The sequence below is a fragment of the Lupinus angustifolius genome, chromosome LG16 (assembly GCF_001865875.1).
Source record: "Lupinus angustifolius cultivar Tanjil chromosome LG16, LupAngTanjil_v1.0, whole genome shotgun sequence".
Classification (NCBI taxonomy): Eukaryota; Viridiplantae; Streptophyta; class Magnoliopsida; order Fabales; family Fabaceae; genus Lupinus; species Lupinus angustifolius.
The window spans coordinates 8,052,593-8,062,688 of NC_032024.1; positions in this window are offsets into that span (position 1 = coordinate 8,052,593).

Here is a 10,096-nt window from a genome sequence, read left to right on the forward strand (position 1 = left end):
AAATAATGTTTGGATCCAAACAATAATGAATATTCTATTCGTTCTGCTCTTAACATCTTAATGCTTTTGTGTTTGTGAACACAAAACTTGTACTCTACGGACTCACATGGCATGGCAAAAGTTTTAGTAATGTGTCAACAACGGCAGTTTTTACTGGTTATATGTGAATATAGATTCATTTATTCTAAGAGTAAGTTTTTTAAACTTATTTTATATTCTAGCTATCAATTCTAGGAAAATCTAATAGTTTGAATTAATTGATAGATTTAAACCGTTAGATTTTAAAAAAATTGATGACTAGAATGTGGAATAAGTTTAAAAATTGATAGACACTCTTTATATATACATCCTATAAAGTTATAAAGATAATAAATTTGTGTCAGAGAATTATATATGACTCACAAAAATTAAAAGTTACTTATAGATATTGTGATCAATTAATAAAAACACATGTGTATTTATCTTTTAATCATAATCATTTAAATAAAATTCAATGGTTCATATTAATTCTTTTTATGCCTAATAATAATAATTATTCTTAAATAAGTTATGGTTGATTATTTTATAATTTTTTACACCTATCTCTAAGCACATTTTTAAGTTATGGTTGATTTCGATTTTTTAAAGAAATTTATATTTTTATAGAAATTTTTATACAATAAGGAGATATAATCATCCCCATATATAGATTCATCCATTTCAAATATTTAAGTTTCCTTTGGTGTCATGAAACTACATATCTAACATTATAATTTGACTTGTTGCAATATAAAGTTCAGTGAGGATCATTCACTGACCTATCTTACTTTTTTTTGTTTTACAAAAAGTATCCTCACATCTTTTTTTGGTAATAAACTAATCATCTTTTAGGTGTATGGTTGTCCTTCTCAATAGATGTTACTCACAAAAATTGAACTCTTTATATTTTGGTCATCCTGGGAGTGAGTTAAAAATGGTCATGATAAAATATGTCTCCCCCCCATATCCTCACTTTTAAACACTAAGCATAACAATAACTTATGATGATCATAACTTATCTTACTCTTTATTTTATCTTGTAATTATTCTATCATAACCACTAAATGCATCTTATTAATTAGGGGAGCTTATATACCTTTGGGTAATTAGGAAAAAGTTGTATTAACAACAACATAGTGCTGAATAATTTCTTCGGTATTTTAAAATAACATGCAAGTAAAAAGTTAAAATTAATAAATAAGAGAAAGATAATTAACAAAAACTTTTAATATCTAATGCAATGTACAATTAAGTATTGCGAAAGTTAAACTCAATATGCCTCATGATCTTTTATTTTATTTTCGTTGATGGATTACATAGCCATATGCTTCCTTATATAGAAAAGTTGCATTACTTGCAGCAAAAGCAATGTGATTAAGAGGAGAATAAAACCGAACTAACTAACCAACAAACTTGCCTAACTAACATAGGGTGAGCTATCTTCTAGAATATATGAGGTGTGCCCATATAAAATACACGTGCCAACTAAGTGCCCATGTGCATAGAACTTTCACCGAGCAAGCCTTGAGGTCTTGGTTGAAACCTGGTGCGCCAAGGTCAGTCAAGCCTTGGTAGAAATCTGGTGCGCATGCCTTGAGGCCTTGGTTGAAATCTGGTGCGTCAAGGCTAGTCAGGGCCATGCGCCTGACCGTATGCTGTTGTGCGCCAATACTGGTGTGCATCAGCCTGAGCAAGTCTGGCGTGTCAATCTGACCGAGCCTGGTAAGCCTGGCACGAGCAACCTGACCGAGGGGACTACGCTTGATGCTTGGCGTGGCACGAGCATCCTGACCGAGGTGACTATGCTTGATGCTTGGCGTGGCCTGAGCTATGTTGTCTCGGTCAAGGGCCTTGCCCTGATGCGCTATGGCGCATAGGACTCTGACGGAGTTGCTTGAACCAGTGGCTTGTGCTGGAGCATAGGATGAGCCTTTGGTTTTGTTGGTGTGAGCATGGGGCACATATGCATGTGGTTTGGTTGGCTAGTTATTGTGGGTAGTATTTTGATGTTGAGTATGTTCCAATAGCCCCCCGCAAGCTGGAGCATAGATGTTGATTGTGCCCAGCTTGGAAAGCAAGTAATGGAATGGTGTAGGATCCAGAGCTTTAGTTAGGATATCTGTTGTTTGTTGAGTTGTTTGGATAGGAAGGAGGTGGAAGAGCTTGTTTTGGAGTCGTTCTCGAACCACATGGCAGTCAATATCTATGTGCTTAGTTCTTTCATGAAAGACAGAATTTGCAGCAATATATCGAGCTGAATTATTATCACAATATAAGAGGGAAGGTTGAGTGAAATGTACCTTGAAATTGGTGAGCAAATAAGTGAGCCATTGGGTCTCACATGAGGTGGAAGCTAATGCTCTGTATTCTGCTTCAGAAGAGGAACGGAATTATTGTCACAATATAGGAGGGCAGGTTGAGTGAAATGTACCTGGAAATTGGTGAGCAAGTAAGTGAGCCATTGGATCTCACATGAAGTAGAGGCTAATGCTCTGTATTCTGCTTCAGAGGAGGAACGAGCCACAGTTGTTTGCTTTTTGGATTTCCATGACACTAAGGAATCACCAAGAAAAACACAAGAGCCAGTGATGGATTTGCGTGAGTCAATGCAGGCTGCCCAATCTGAATCACTGAATGCTTTGAGTTGAAGAGTTGATGTGGTGGAGTAAAATAATCCCTGGCCAGGGCTCCTTTGGTGTATATCAGAACACGAGTGAGAGCTTGTTGGTGAGTGATGGTTGGTTGTGCCATAAATTGACTTAGTTGTTGCACAGCATAGTTGATATCCGGTCTTGTGTTGGTCAGGTATAGGAGTTTGCCTACCAATCTTCTGTATGCTGCTGGATCAGAGTGAGGAGTTGATGTGTCTTGGTGTAGCTTGGTGGTCTTCACAATGGGTGTTGGTGTTGGTTTTGAGGCTAGGAAGCCAGTATCTGCAAGAATATCAAGTGCATATTTTCTTTGGCACAAGGTGATGCCTTGTGTGGATCTAGCAATTTCTAGGCCTAAGAAGTATTTGATTGGGCCTAGATCTTTAATTTTAAAGTGAGTGTCCAAGCATAATTTGACCAAATCAATTTCTTTTTTACTGTTACCAGCTAACACCAAGTCATCAACATATATAAGTAAGGCAGTAAAGACAGAGTTAGAAGCCTTAGTAAACAAAGAGTGGTCATGGTGAGATTGTGTGTAGCTAAGGGATAATAAACATTTAGTTAGCCTAGTGAACCATTGCCTTCCAGCTTGTTTTAAACCATAGAGGGACTTGTGGAGTTTACAAACTTTGTTTGGGTTTGTACATGTGACACCCTGAGGAATGGACATGTAGACTTCCTCATGTACGTCACCATGCAAGAAGGCATTGTTGACATCCAATTGATGCACAAGCCAATTTTGTGAGGCTGCAATGGCTAAGAGGAGCCTTACTGTGGTTAGTTTAATGACTGGTGCAAAAGTGTCAAAGTAATCAAGTCCCTCTGTTTGGTTATATCCCTTGGCAACCAATCTTGCTTTGTATCTCTCAATAGTGCCATCAGATTTGTACTTAATCTTGTAAACCCACTTGGATCCTATAGGGGTCTTTTCAGGTGGTAAGTCAACTATGATCCAAGTTCTATTTATCTTGAGGGCATTTAATTCATGTTGCATGGCTACTATCCAGTGATGGTGCTTGACTGCTTGGTAGTAGTGTTTAGGTTCTATATTGGTCTGAACAAACAATATATGCTTTAGATAACTAGGTGAGACTGTGTTATAAGAGAGGACAGTGGATAAAGGATGGCTAGCCTTGGTGTGTTTGGTTTGAGTATGGCTAGGGGAGAGAAGATTGCAGTGGAATTCATGCAAGTAGGCAGGGGCACTTCTATTCCTCTGAGATCTTCTAACAGGGTTGTTGGTGGCCTCAGAGTTAGTGGGGGTGTCAAGGATATGATTAGGACTATTTGACTCTAAGGGCATGTTGTTAGCTTGTTGATCTGTTGTGTCATGGAACATTGGACTCTGGTGTAGAAGGGCAAAGTCATCACTCTCTATTGGTGTGACGGTGAGGTCTCTAGTCTGTTTGGTGTTATAGGGAAAGATGTGTTCATGAAATATGACATGCCGAGAAATAAAGATTTCTCTGTTTCTTAAATCAAAGAGTATGTACTGTTGTCTTTAAATCCAAGGAATATGCACTTTCGGGCCCTAGGGTCAAGCTTAGTCCTATGTTGAGCTAGGGTGCTAGCAAAGCACAAAGAGCCAAAAACTCTCAGATCTTGTAGGTTGGGTAGTTTATCATTGAGAAGTTCATATGGTGACTTGTGCTGTAGGTTTGGGGTTGGTAATCTATTTATAAGGTAGACTGCATGATGGACAACATAAGACCAAAAGGTTTTAGTCATTTGATTGGAAGAGTAAGGTCCTTGCCACATTTAGTATATGCCTATGTTTCCTCTCCACAACCGAGTTCTGCTGAGGGGTTTCTACACAGGATGTTTGATGCATTATTCCTTTCTCCATAAAGAAACTAGGGGTGTTGAATTCAACACCATTATCTGTCCTAATGACTTTGATCAATTTCCCAAATTGAGTGTGAGCCATTTGGACAAAGGCATACATAAGATGTCTAGCTTCTACTTTAGATTTCATAAGGAACAATCAAGTGTGTCTAGTGTGATCATCAACAACAGTAAGAAATTACCTATGGCCATGTATATAAATATTTGCTTTGGGCCCCCAAATGTCCATATGAACAACATCAAAGGCATATGAACATCTATGCATATTATTTGGAAAAGAAAGCTTAGCTTGTTTACCCAAGTGGCAGAAATCACATACAAGATTATGTTTACAGTCTATATAGCTAAAGGTTTTGCATACAGAGTTAAGTATGTTCATTGAAGGATGGCCTAGCCTAAAGTGCCACAAGTCAAAAAAGGCAAAGTATTTAAAGTAATCACATCATGCACTATATCCAAGTTATCCTTAAGGTCTCTCCTAAGTATGTAAAGCCCATTGATAACATCAGCATGCCCAATCATCCTCAACGTAGTCATATCCTGGATAGAGCAATTTAAGTCATCAAACATTAGTTTACAGTGTAATGAGGACACTAGCTTGTGCACTGAGATCAGGTTATATTTAAAAGTAGGCACATACAATACATTGTGTAAGGCCAGTGACTCAGAGAAGATTATTGTGCCTGATATCTTGGTTTGAATAGTGGTTCCATTAGGCAAGTTTATATTGATAGGCCTTATGTGCTTGAAGGTGTTAAATTTTGATAAGGAGGGGCACACGTGGTCAGTGGCCCCTGTGTCAAGTATCCATTGATCATTCATACCTGAGGGTTCTTGATGTTCTTGGCCAGGTCTACTTTGAGTGTCAGTGTTTGCCATGATACTAAGTTGATTCACATTATGTCCATTCCCTGCTCCATTGTTTGTTCCAATGCTTTTGAAGAGTGACTCCAATTGAGCATATTGCTCTGGCCCAAAGTTGAAGCCTGTGTTCCTTGTATTAGAGGTTGGTGCCTGATTCTTTTCAATTTTGTCTGGGTTCATGTCTTGAGTTTTTGTTACATTGACTGATCCACTATCTTGTCTTGATCTCCCTTGAGGTGTGTTGGGAGGAAAGCCATGCTTGAAATAACATGTTTCTATTGTATGCCCGTTCCTCCCACAATAGGTACATACCTTTTGTCCGCCATTTCTTTGTCCACCAAACCCTCTGTTAGAGCTCCTGCCAAAGCTCATTCCTCTTCCTTGCATATTACCTCCTCTTTGTCCAGGAAATCTTGATTTCCATTGTTGTGTAGTCTTATTCCTGTTGGTGCCAAACTTGTCATTTGAGAAGTTAAGCAGTGCCTTAGAGCTTGTTGGATTGACTTCATCAAAGCGCCTTTCTTGTTGTTGTACTAGTGAGAATGCCTTGTTTATTTGAGGCAGTGGCTCCATGAAGAGTATTTGTGCTCTGGTTGCACTGAATTCATCATTTAATCCTTTGAGGAAGCAGATGACATGTTCCACTTCTCTTTGGTCCCTTATAGCTTTTGTTGATCCACAATTGCACTTGACCTCACAAATGCACACAGGTATCATTCTCAAGGACTCTAGTTCCTCCCAAAGTGTTTTCAATTTTGTGTGATATGTTGATATGCTCCTGTCCCCTTGTTTCATTGAGTGTAGTTCTTGCAATACATATGAAATTCTGAAGTAATCTCCCTTTGAGAATCTTTTCTTCAAGTCTGCCCATAACTCTTGAGCACTCTCAATGTACATGGTGCTTTGTGCAATCTCTGGTGAGAGGGATCTTGTGATCCATGATATGACCATGTTGTTGCATCTATCCCACATGTCATACTCCAAAGATTATTGTGGCGGAGGTGTAATAGAGCCATCAATTAACTTTATTTTGTTCTTGGTCTTTAGTGCTCTACTCATGATCTCATCCATGAGTGATAATTTGTTCCTTCAAGTGGTGGTGTGACCAACACAACCCCTGGGTTCTCTCTGGATGGAGGAAATATGGGCTCTGCACTTCGCTAGTGCTTAAGGTGGTTAGCATGCTTCTTTCTTGCTCCATTGCCAATCAATTCTTGGCTGCTCCTTCTTTCTATTTCTCCTGAATTCTTGGCTATGTCTCCTTTGAATGAGGTGAGTGAAAAAGATTTCTACAATCTTGGGTAAATCAATCTTGGGTAAACAGAGCCTTCATAGAGAAGGCTCTGATACCATATTGCGAAAGTTAAACTCAATATGCCTCATGATCTTTTATTTTATTTTCGTTGATGGATTACATAGCCATATGCTTCCTTATATAGAAAAGCTGCATTACTTGCAGCAGAAGCAATGTGATTAAGAGGAGAATAAAACCGAACTAACTAACCAACAAACTTGCCTAACTAACATATGGTGAGCTATCTTCTAGAATATATGAGGTGTGCACATATAAAATACACGTGCCAACTAAGTGCCCATGTGCATAAAAACTTTGACCGAGCAAGCCTTGAGGTCTTGGTTGAAACCTGGTGCGCCAAGGTCAGTCAAGCCTTGGTAGAAATCTGGTGCGCATGCCTTGAGGCCTTGGTTGAAATCTGGTGCGCCAAGGCCAGTCAGGGCCATGCGCCTGACCGTATGCTGTTGTGCGCCAATACTGGTGTGCATCAGCCTGAGCAAGTCTGGCATGTCAATCTGACCGAGCCTGGTAAGCCTGGCACGAGCAACCTGACCGAGGGGACTACGCTTGATGCTTGGCGTGGCACGAGCATCCTGACCGAGGTGACTATGCTTGATGCTTGGCGTGGCACGAGCATCCTGACCGAGGTGACTATGCTTGATGCTTGGCGGGGCCTGAGCTATGTTGTCTCGGTCAAGGGCTTTGCCCTGATGTGCTATGGCGCATAGGACTCTGACCGAGTTGCTTGAACCAGTGGCTTGTACTGGAGCATGGGATGAGCCTTTGGTTTTGTTGGTGTGAGCATGGGGTACATATGCATGTGGCTTGGTTGGCAAGTTATTGTGGGCAGTATTTTGATGTTGAGTATGTTCCAATATTAAGTATACGAGTTTATCAAAAGGTGTTTATTAGTTTTTGCTGTGGAAAAAAAAAGAAGTTGTTTATTAGTTGAATAACTTTATAAAATAATTGACTTATAAGCTTTCGTGCCACGCTAAGGTATAGTAGGGATTAATGCAAAAAATATTATAGGGAAAGGCCAGATTGGTCTACAAACTTACTATTTTCACTCTTATGTGTATGTATATAATTCTACTTGTTCACTCGATTTTGCTCGATCTTAATTGAGTTAGAATATGATTAGAGATGGAAAAACGGGTCGTCCGACCCGTTTAGCCCGCGCCCGCAAATGCCCGCAAAAATTTAAGCGGGTGCGGGCATGCCCGCATTGACTTAATGGACAAAATTCAATGCCCTGCCCGTTTTAAAACGGGCTTGCGGGCAGCCCGTGGGCATTGTTGAATAATTAAAAAAAATAAAAAATTCATATAATAAATAAAATAAAATTAAATAAAGTAGTTGAAGATAAAAAGTTAACAAATTTTTTTGATATTTTATATGAAGCTTAACAAATTACATTAGATTACAATTTTTTTAGGGAATAAAAATCACTTACATCATAACTTATTTAAAATTTTCTTATTTTTTTCTTAAATTATATTTATGGGCCGCCCGCATGCCCAATGGAAATGCCTGCAAATTTAGCGGGCAAAACGGGCAAATGGACAAAAAATGTATGTCCTGCGTGCAAAGAAATGTGGGCTATGCGGGCGTGCCCACGTGAAATGCCCGTTTTGCCATTTATAAATATGATTGTGTTTCATCGGGTTCAGCCTAAGTTTGAGTTCAAAAATTAGATCAAATCAATATTTAGATACATGTTGTTACCGTAGCTTGCAACAATTATAAATGGCACGAAATAATACTTACTGGCTGAGTCATGACCAGGTCGTTCTCTTTAAGACGTTTCGTGACATTGCCCAAAATGTGCAAGTAGACTGTCAACCACGCCGTCCCCAGGATAAAACAGCTCAGATCTCTGTTATCGAATTCTTACTACACTGTAAGAACCAATCTCGAATACACCCACCACAATATGGCTACTAGTGCCAATTCTCGAAATACCCACAATATGGCTACCTGTGCCAATTCTCTTCCCACAATACTGACCATCAGTGTCAGTTCTCGAAATGTCAACAATATGGCTACCTGTGCCAATTCTTTCCCCCAATATTGACTACCAGTGTCAGTTCTCGAAATTTCCAGAATATGGCTACGTGTGTCAATTCTTTCCCCCAATACTGACTACCAGTGTCAATTCTCGAAATTCCCACAATATGGCTGTCTGTGCCATTTCTTAGTGCCACGGAAAGAAATGGGGAGAAGTTTGCCGGAAATGCATCGGTGGAAGATATGAGGGAGAAAGAAAAAGTTGAATGAATGCGCATTCAACTTGGGGCAAGAAAATATGAAGGGAGAAGGCTTCTATTTATAACTTGGGATTTTTTCCAAGTTCCTCATCTCTCCAATGTGGGACTTGAGAGTTGTTTTTTTTTTCAAAACTCTTCTATGTGGGACTTGAGAGTTGTTTTTTCAAAACTCTTCTATGTGGGACTTGAGAAATGTTTTTTTAAAACTCTTCTATGTGGGACTTGAGTGTTTTTTTTATATTTCACACTCAAAAGTTCCCACTAATGGTTTTCAACAAACCATGTTCCAACAATCCCCGACTTGAAATTAAAAAACAATTTCCGAGAATATTTGTGGTCTCAATAAGATTGTGCATAAACAAATGTGTCATGCGACTTGAACCTTTGCATAGTGAATAAGATCCAGATTTTACTAGAGTGACTCGTAGTCTTGAACTCTATCTCCAGCATCAAACCACACACAACCTTTTTAAAGGTGTATTCTGTAGAGTTCGTGTGTCAAAGGTCATGCACATCCATCCCAGTATAGTGAACGCTCTAGAAATTTATGCCCCAAAATTTTATAGGAAGCAGCCCCCACTTCGACATTCACATAGGTGAGTCTATCAATAGTACTCCTATAGCCTAGGTACTCCACTCCAATTGGAGTATAGATCTCATTAAGAGTTTAACTCATCCTTACATATGCTACAGGAATCATGCTTCTCATAATTTTATAGCATGTTCATTCTCATATCACTTCACAACTTGTTATTACCCATTGAACCTATTTCTTGGGATCTCTAGTCAGTTAAGTCGGGTTACCATCATGAGTGATCCTCGTTCTAAAGGCAATAGTTTCATACTCATAGAAGTATTATGGAATTTCTCTCTAGCTAGTCCTTTTGTCAAAGGATCTGCTAAGTTATTCTTAGTGCATACATGGTCCACTCTAACAGCTCATGTAGAGAGTAACTCTCTAATGGTATTGTGCTTACTACGTATTTGTCGTTTCTTACCGTTATAAAAGCGGTTCTCAATTTTTTTGCAATAGCGCGGTACTATCACGATGGATCAACACAACTGATATATGTTTTTCCCATAGGAGAATCTCTGCAAGCAAACTTCTCAGCTAACTTGTTTCTTCATTCGCTCTTGCTAATGCTATCATC